The sequence below is a fragment of the Sorghum bicolor genome, chromosome 1 (assembly GCF_000003195.3).
Source record: "Sorghum bicolor cultivar BTx623 chromosome 1, Sorghum_bicolor_NCBIv3, whole genome shotgun sequence".
Taxonomy (NCBI): domain Eukaryota; kingdom Viridiplantae; phylum Streptophyta; class Magnoliopsida; order Poales; family Poaceae; genus Sorghum; species Sorghum bicolor.
The window spans coordinates 65,467,425-65,476,991 of NC_012870.2; the positions used below are offsets into that span (position 1 = coordinate 65,467,425).

The following is a 9,567-nucleotide window of genomic DNA, read 5'->3' on the forward strand; positions in this document are numbered from 1 at the left end:
ACTAGGGGAAAGTATGAGCTTCTAGGTACCTTAGAGTCGGTGATGGGAGTTTGCATATACTATTACAGAAATCTTAACCAAGATGGTAAAAAACAACCAACTGAGGCGAGCATTCTAACCGCCTATAATATAAGGCCTCGGTTAATCAAAGAGCTAATGAGGTGGTTGTATTGGCTGTCTGGGTTAATAAATTAAAAAAAGTTAGCGAGCCCATCGATGAGCCCATTGAGCCCATTCACATGCACCACCACCACGAGCAGTCGCTGATGCTGGATCTGCCGCTCCTGCCCCGCATCGTCGTGATCCACTAGGATTTGGCTCGCGACCACCTGGAGGACCTCGGGCAAGTCATATTTGAGGAGTGCCACAACCGTGCTTGGATGGGTTGTCACCCTCCACCGGATCCGGTGGGTGGAGGCCGCCTAGCCCGCACCGTGCCAACCGACAAGCTGACGCTCCGCATGGGTGTGACAGAGTGTTGCACCGCGCGTGTGTGAGAGCACCACACCACATGGGAAAGATGTGTGTGAGAGAGAGTGGGTGCGAATGAGAGAAAACCCTATGGGCCTGTTTGGTTGGGTGGGTAACCCCCAATCAGGCTCCAGGAAGTCAACTTCTAGTTGTTTGGTTGCTTGTAAATAGCCTGAAGCTAGGCCCACGTAAGCCACTTTGGAGGCCCTAGCCTGGCTCTAGAAAAATGAGACGTGGATCCTTTTTTCCTGGCTAGACTTGGCTAAGCCCCCATCTCGCATCTCCTCACCGCCCGATGCTTTGCTCTCCACCCACCTGCTATGTGTTGGTATTTATTAATACACACAGAATAATCACATAGAATAATTCACAAGCACATGAATACTGATGTAGCACTTCACCTGGGAGTATTCTAGAGTATCGTATTTATGCATAAGGAAACTTGTGAGGTTAACTATGGTTCAACTTAACCCGGAGTAGCAACAAGACTTAAGAAGGTTGGGAGTATAGAGGAAATCGCCAAGGTGTTCCATTCTAATCTTGGTAAGCTATGCCTTCTACTGTTCTATCTGAGGATGTTACTTAAGAAAAGACACGATGATTTCCTTAGCAACTTAGTCCTACTTGGCTTACAAATGGGAGGTGGACTACAGAGGATTTGAGACAGTAAGAGTCACCCTCATGAGCTACCACCGATCCAAAAGGTAGGATGCATCTACGAGATATCGAGTCTAAGCTCCATGCTTACACTATGAATATTACTTTAACCTAAGCCGAATAGATTAAAGTACTCAAAAGAGACTCACAAACCAAGAGAACAATATAAACAATGTTGCTTACTAAAATAAGAAGTTGACTACCAGAGAAATCTTAGATGTTGGTTGATTTCCACCAAGGTACAAGCCGTAGAGGAAGCACCAACATGACAACACCTTATAACACCCCGAAATTTCTATTTCGGGTTGTTATTAGAAAATACTAAATAAAATGAATGGTTTTAATATGTGGATAAAATTTGCCAACAATAGTATAGATTTCTATATATTTTTATCAAAGAAAAATGGTGCTTTTCAAATATTTTGGAATTAATTAGACGAGCTTTAGTTGATGTGATGCTTGTCTATTACTTGAGTTTATTGTTTTTGTGTGTGATAAGATTTTAAAAACACGTTTAGATGCCGTCCGATCCTTTCCGATAATTTTCTAGACTTTTTCGAGCTTTTTCCCATTTTTCCTAAAACAAAATCTATTTTTATATGCTCTAAAATTCTTTTTTATAGGCACCAAAAAACTTTATTTGGATTGATCAACTCTCAATATATCTCTAAAAGTTTTCCTTTAATTTTTAGAATTTTGGAAATATTTTTCAGGGATTTAAAATGATTTCAGCTTTTTCTGGAATTATTTTGGAACTGAAAATGATTTATTTAAAATCCCGAAATTAAGAAATTCTAAAACTTTTCCAAACCCTAGACCTATATATATGCCGGCGTAGCCCTCGACGCGCTGATTTCAGAAGTACGACCCTTTTTACGAGCCGCCGCTCGTAGCTTCGTAGATCCATCGCCGAAGTTTCGGATCTCGTTTCCGGCGAACTTTTCCGGCGAACGTTCGGCGAGCGTTTCCGGCCATCTCGTGCATCTCCAGCAGAAACCGTCACCATCCCGAGGTTCGTCTCATCGTCCTCTACACCGGCACGCTGTTCGTTTTGCAAATCCGTGCCCGTTTACCGTTTCCCTAACCTCTCTTTCTCTTTTCCGGCGAACTTTATCCATGGCCGATCTTTCTTCATCTTCTTCGGTTATCCAGCGTCGCCTCGGCCTCCCAATGCCCAGACCCATGCCGCCGTTGATCCGCGGCCTTGTCGCGCCCATCCCCTGCGCCTCACGTCTCTCCCATCGCACCACCTGCGTGCTGGTCGGAGGTGCTGCTCGGCGGTGGCCTGTGCGCACCGACAGCCAAGGGCGCGTCCCCTGCTGGCCGCCACCACCGCGGCCCTGCAGGCCAGGCGCGCCGCAGCCGCTGCTAGCTGGTCGGCCGGCTGAGCCCCTCCCCTCCCGGTGTGATGCAGCGCACCATGGCTGCCATGGAGGTCACGATCCCCTCGAGCCAAAGGTAGAAGACAACTTATTTACAAGTTTGCCACTGGTCATTAATCCTTCGCCATTTAATCGTTCTAACTCCGTTTCATTCCGTTTCAATTGCGTTAGTTTCGTAACGTCGCGCTCTACGCAGTATTGCTAACTTTTATTATGTCATATATTTTTATATATATTTAGTTGAATATTCGATTAATTAATATATGCACCTAATTTTATAATTAAAAGCAATATAGAGTTATAATCATGATTTCTATTGTTTTATGACCATTCCAACGTAAATGACTTGTTAGCGATACTGTTTTCCATGTCCCATATTTATAAATATAATTAGTTTAATTAATTTTTGTTGAGTGCCATTTTTAATTATTAAAAAAAATAATTTAGGTTTACACTTCGGTATTTTTTATAATATACTATTAATTTAATTAATGTTAACTTAAATATTTATTAATTATAATTCTTTTAGTTAGACATAAAGTATATAATTAATTTGTTTAATATTTATTTAATGTCTTTTTGATTAAAAATAACTTATGTTTCTAATTTAGATCTTTTATAAATAAATAAATGATAACATTATTAATATCAACTGAAATGATTCTTTATTAATTATAAATTGTTTAGTATAAATGGAAGCATGTTAGGATTTGATTAGTTGCTCTCACTTGCTTTATGTTTCTAAAATTACAAAGACGTAAATGGCTTAAATGATATATAATCATCTACAATTAAAATATAACTAAAGTTTAACTCTGGTTTTTATAATTCAACATAATTTGATTAATGATTGCACATATTTGTTTCTAAATAAAAGTAACATATGAAAATATTGACCTTTTTATAATTACTTGTCAACTTAAATGTGTATTTATCAATTATTAATTTGCCTTGTTCAAATATGATCATATAAAGTTGTTTTAAATGAATTTAATTAGTAGTTATTCAATGTCTTTTTGAATTTGAAGTAGTTTAGGTTTATCTCTGATCTTTCATAAATCATATTAATTATATAATATCAACATAAATACCTTGTTAGTTATGACTTGCTCCGTTTAACTTTGAAAATAAATAGTGATTCTAATTAAGTTGCTATCACTCGTTTTATATTCTCTAAGCTATGAATGCTAAAATAGTTTAAATAATTTCTATAATTATTTATAAATAGAGTATGACTAGAACTATACTTCATCTTTTTATAATTATAATTTGTTTAATTCCACTTTTTGAGTTGTTTCTCTAAAAAGTCTATCACCTCTCTTCATCAAATAAAATAGATCAAGCGAATAGTTGGTCTTCTTCGTTGCGCTTCGAACCCCGAAAGTCGTGTCCGATTAACGATAGCTCCGTTCTCAATCGTTCTTACGTTGTCACGATCGTAGCAATAAGTTGTGTCGTTTAGTGCGCTCTTTCTAAGCTTTTCTTTTGATTGTTGTTTGTTCTTAGTCATGATTGTTTGTTTGTCTGTTCGTGTTGCTTGGTTGCTATGAGTAGAAGCGTGGTTCGTCAGCAGTGAAGACCAGGAGCTAAGGACCGATAGTCGAAGCAGAAGTTGGAGATCAGGAGAAAGAAGCTAAAGAATTCTGAGCAGATATACACTGGGAATTAAGGCAAGTGCAGACACCCTTTGATCATATTGTACCTATGAACTTTAAATACATTTACTTTCCATTGCATGTGTCTTAATACTGCAAACCCTAAGGACATGACTAGTCTTCTACTATATTCGTTGTATACCTGGGTTTATACATGGGTAGTATAGTGAACAGTAGATGTGCTTAGTTGCTCTACTCATCTAATCTATATAATAATAAAAATAATGATCTTGCTTAATAAATTCTTCAATGATGATAAATGATTAAATGATGAACAATGGTCACTTCAGTGATGGAGATGTTGCGGTGCTTGCGAGCGTCGTGTTTTGGTTGAGGACAGGGGGAGCGGGTACTGTTGGTGGTCCGGTTTGCCGGGCGTACCCGTCTCTGCTCTCCGTAAGGACTTAGTCTGGGAGCGGCCCCCTGGGACATACAGTGCAGCTCCAAGCTATATGGCTCTGGCTTGACTAATTAGCAGGACCTCCACTAGTAGGGTGTTACTTTCTGGGTAGGCGTGAGGAAGTAACTTGGGTAATGAATATTAAGTTGTCGGTTGATCGGTACGCCATGGCTATGGGTATCGACTGTCGAGCGCCCCGGCGAAAACTTACGAGTGGCATCCTATTAGTTGGACCCTGTGAAAGGTCTCGTAGTGAGACCCTTCCTGCTCACCTTGGCAGTGTTTTGGGGAGTCATGACCCCGGGCAAATGGGAATCACGACTTGGAGTGAACGTGCACACCTCTGCAGAGTGTAAAACTGATATATCAGCCGTGCTCACGGTCACGAGCGGCCCAGACCCTCACTTGATGAGCAAATTGGATTCACTGGATACTTGGAGATGGAACTTGGTGAGGTTGCTACCTCGTGTTTTGGCGGAATGGCTATTCCGTGTTGGCAGGATTGCTATCCTGTGTTAATAATTGGGGTTAATCCCTAGACTACTATAATTATTAGGATAGTCATTTAAAAAGATGCTAATTACTACTTACACTAATTAAGGGTTGGGTTTATGCTACTCATAATTAGTAATAGGTTGTTCTAATAATAGTCATAATTAAAAGTGATCAACTAAAATGCTACCGCAGTCAAACCAAGTCAGCTTTACCTTGTTTTAAGCCTTGCATGTCATTACTTTCCGTCTGTGCTTGCTGAGTTCGACATGAACTCACCCTTGCTATTTCCCCCACACCCCCAGTGTGTAGTAAAGTGCTGCTCAGAAGAAGGATAGAGATGCTATGGAGTTTTTTTCTAGAAGCTTATCAGAAGTGCTTGGCGTACGGAGCCCCCAGTCAACCGTCCCTGAGAAGAATGGAGCCTAAGAAGTTTTAGCTACTGTTTCTGCGTACTCTGATGTTTGTAAGTGTTAATATAAATATGTTTTCCACTATATATAACATTGTTTATGATATTTCTATTCTTTGTTGTATGTGTGGACTTCCTGGGCACACATATGACGACTCTGGTCTTATTTTAAAAGCCAGGGTGTGACACACCTCCTCCAAACTCTTCCCTTTCTCTACTATTGACGGTCAATAACGTCTTTTATTAGAACTTTAAACCCGAAGAAGAACATGAATACATACTAGTATAGGGTTTAAACTAACAATTTCCATGAGTTTTGCATATTCTGTATTTTCTAGGGTTTATTTCACACAGAGCTGAAAAGAGGGATTCTAGTGCATATTTACCACGAAACTCATCCACGCCGGAAAACATCACGAGAAGACTCAGGAAAGGTCTAGATGACACCCGAAGGAACGAGAGCCGCAGAGAAGAGAATGTGGGGCCGGCTGGCCCCACCCTGGGGCTGGTCGGCGCCCTGTTTTGGCCGATGCCCGCCGCCTTCTGGAGTCTTTCTCACAAGCATCCTTGGAAGCCAAGCAAAGTATCCCTCCGTCGATTTTATGTTGGTATGATCCGACGGTGCACACAAGATAAAGACGCGGATCGCTGACGTGGCGGTTCCTTGCCCTCTACTCCACCTCGTCCTATATAATGATGCCCAAGGCTCTCCCCAAGAGGCATTCTACACCTCAGTGCTTCATATTCTCTACATAATTAGGTTTAGGGTCCTCTAGTTTTTCTAGTTCTAGTTCATCTAGATCTAGTTCATCTAGATGTAGCAATTAGGAGAGACTAGTTCTCCTAGATCTAGTCTTGTTTAGAGATTAGAGAGATTGAGTAGAGGAGTAGAGATTCTAGAAGAGTTCCGGCATGTCGGCGCTTCTTTGTGGCTGTATTCTTCTAGATTCAGTTCCCTCGCTCGAAGCTACGTTCTGAGGTACTTTTGTACTACCCTTCTGATTTAAGTAAGCAACTTGTTTCTTATTTATTCTTTGGTTCACAACTCATATTGAGTGCTTTGATCTTGGTCGTAACTTGGTTGAAGTAGTATTTCGTAGTGTAGGCGTGGTGCCTAGGCTAGGTTTACTTGTGAATGTCCCCTAATCAGCCGGACAGTGGTAGTTCGCGTAGGTGACTTTATAGCTGCGTTGATTCCTCTATAGCCCACTTACCATTGATAGGATTGATAGGCTTATAGGTGCCTGGTAGGAGATTACTCTGATTCTTCTCCTATTCGGGGTTACTTGCCCAATAAGACGATATTATACAAAGTTTACCGGAGTCGAAACCAGAGTGCATTAGCTATTTCCTTTTTCTTGATATGATCTAGCCTAATTGTAGGGTTAAGTCTATATACTATGTCATCATCACAACGGTTCCTTGTGGATACGATATTTAAAATCTTCGGATAAAATGTGACATTGGTATGATATTTGTGTGCTTGCAGATAATTCTACTTAAATCTATTTAAATGGAGTGCAGTTAATTTATACCAACATCTACCTCTCTATTCCTAAAGACTAGATCCTAATAAGAACTAATCTTCTCTTGATAGCTGGCTCTAAGAGGTTGATCCTTTCATGGGCCCCTCTCAATTGATCCTAAAGGGCCGGAGAATATAAAATAGGGTTTTAGGATGCGTTTGCCTCAGGGGGTACAAGGCTTCTTATATAGGCTGGTGGGATGAACTAGAGCCCTAGGATCAAACTAACCTTGTTCAATGGTGTAGATGCAATCCTTATGGTGGTGGAGAACTGACCTACATAGGCGGGGGCTGACTGGTGGGACCCCAGGTTGGTCGACTATGACCGGAGGTACACCCGGAGCGGGTGGATGATTGAGACAGAGAAAAGGTCAGGGAGGGAGAAGAGGATGTACTCCTATGTGAGTGCCATGATCTCCAAGTCCTGGCCGAGGAAGATAAGAATATTGAACATGTTGAGCTAGATCACGAAGAGCAATAGAAGCAGTAGAGTAGGAAGAGGACGGAGCAGTAGAGGATGAACCCAAGCAGGCGTGGCTAGTTGGCACCGAACGCCTATAGTGGGTTGTTCGTACTTAGGTTGTTTCTGTGAGGTGCATTGTTTTTGTGACTGCCTCGTTAATAAAAGGGCACCACCTTGCAAACTGATCTTTATGTCAATTAAGCTTCTACATTTATATTGTGTACTTAGGTTGTGTGCTTTACTATTCTAGTTTAGCTTTCTAGGCTAGTTGATAGGATTGGAACATATATTTCGTAACTCTTTTGCAATAGAGATAGCAACACACCTAGCCAAACCTTACTTGCACATTTAGATAGAATGTTTTATTGCATAAGTTTTGACTAGGTGGAAGTTAGAGCCTATAATTTAGACTAGATTTTTATAATGACTAATTTACCCCCTCTTAGGTGTCATAGTCCCTTCAAGAGCATCAGTTCTTGCTGCATGTGCCCATGGAGGAGTGTACCAAGGGGTAATTTTGTACATCTATTGCGTATGTGGTGAGTTGTATGGGGCCATTAGCCCTTAGGGGATCAAAGTAACACCCTAACCCTTTAGTAGCATGTAGTAGTTAACCCATATGCATATGTATGTAGTTGTGATTGGTGGGTTTAGTACCACATTTAAAGTCTAGGAGGGTGAGGGCTAGGTTATAATCCTTTCCATTGCAAACGTAGCACCACTTGGTTGACCCTTTTACATGAAGCAAGGATAAAAGTGTAAGCGTGGTGCTATGCGTATGCAGGTCCATTCCATATGAGGAGTTGGGCCATAAACAACTTTTGGATGTAGGGTGTTACTGGCTTCGATCGGTTGATTGTGAGGGGTATTGTGCTCACCCCATGAAAGATCATGAAGGAGCAACTCAAGTGGAATGCTCGCAGCTAGCTGGAGTGCTCTTGGTCAGCTTCTTGCGGCATCCATGTTTAGGGTCAAGTTTGAGAGGGTTGTCAGTTGTGGTGGAACCAACAACTTCGATTAGTGGGGGACAAATATAATGACACTCGTACACATGCTTCTACATTTGTATTTAGTGTTCATAACAAAGTACCATGATATTATGATAAAATATGAGTTAAAATGGGAAATTGCAATATTATTAAGAGTATTAAAAAACTTTTCACTCTTTGGGGGGGAGGGGGAGGGGGCATGGTCCCTGCTAGCTCCCTAGTTCCACCACTGGTTGTTAGTGCATGAAACAATCACAAAAGACTCTCCTCAATAAGGATGTAGCTTGCTGGCAAACAACTAAAAACCTCTTGGATAAATCTTTGTGTACCTCTTGCCCTAATGGTTTGCATTAATACACTTGTGCTTCCCATTCTTGTTCTCTAACTTGTGTAGTGTAGTTGTTGCTCTCGGGCTATAGTGGTAGCCCTAGTTGTAGTTGAGTAGCTAGTTCAATTGCTCTTCTTGTTTAGCTCAACTACAAGTAGTTGTTAGTCTCTTTTATTTGTCATTGTAGTTCTCAGGTAGTTCACTTTGCTACTAGAATCATTTAGGTGGGTTGCTTTGTTGTGAATTAGGCTAGGCAATGCTATTAGGTTCACCTTTTGTTCTAACCACTTTGCCTTAAGGGTTGCGTCCAGTAGAGAAATCTAATAGGATATTCTTCCCCCCTCTGCCTATGCCATCTATATCCTTCAGGCATGCCTTGTGGCACCGGGTGCGCGCCCTATTGGTCTCGCTTAGCACCAAGCAACAATGACTCACACTGGTCCCGTGGCCACATGTGCTGAAGTTCACCCCTGCAGCCGGTAGCTCTGCCTCTGTTTGTCCACATGTCTAGCCATCGCCTCCACCTCATGACCGTTGCACCGACGCTGCATGCTGCTATGCTCATGAAGTGGATAAGGACAGGGAAGAGAGAGAAATGAGGATAAGCTGGCAAATGGGTGGATTTGTGCATTGAGTATGGTGGTTTCTTCGCATAGTTACCTAGACCTAGAGAGCATCGAAACTAGCAAGTAGTTTTTGAGTTGAGACGACATTTATGCTATTTCTTGTGGCATTAATTATCACATGAGTTGTAACTTCGAGTTATGGGCCACTAATATGGTCCAACTTTCAA

At 41.4% G+C, this 9,567-nt stretch overlaps 1 long non-coding RNA gene across 1 annotated transcript; it reads left to right on the forward strand.

Annotated features, from left to right (window-relative positions):
- Positions 1,914-4,116, forward strand: LOC110433367. The gene is made up of 3 exons (XR_002450779.1): positions 1,914-2,140; positions 2,281-2,586; positions 4,065-4,116. It is a non-coding gene; the product is annotated as an uncharacterized LOC110433367 (long non-coding RNA).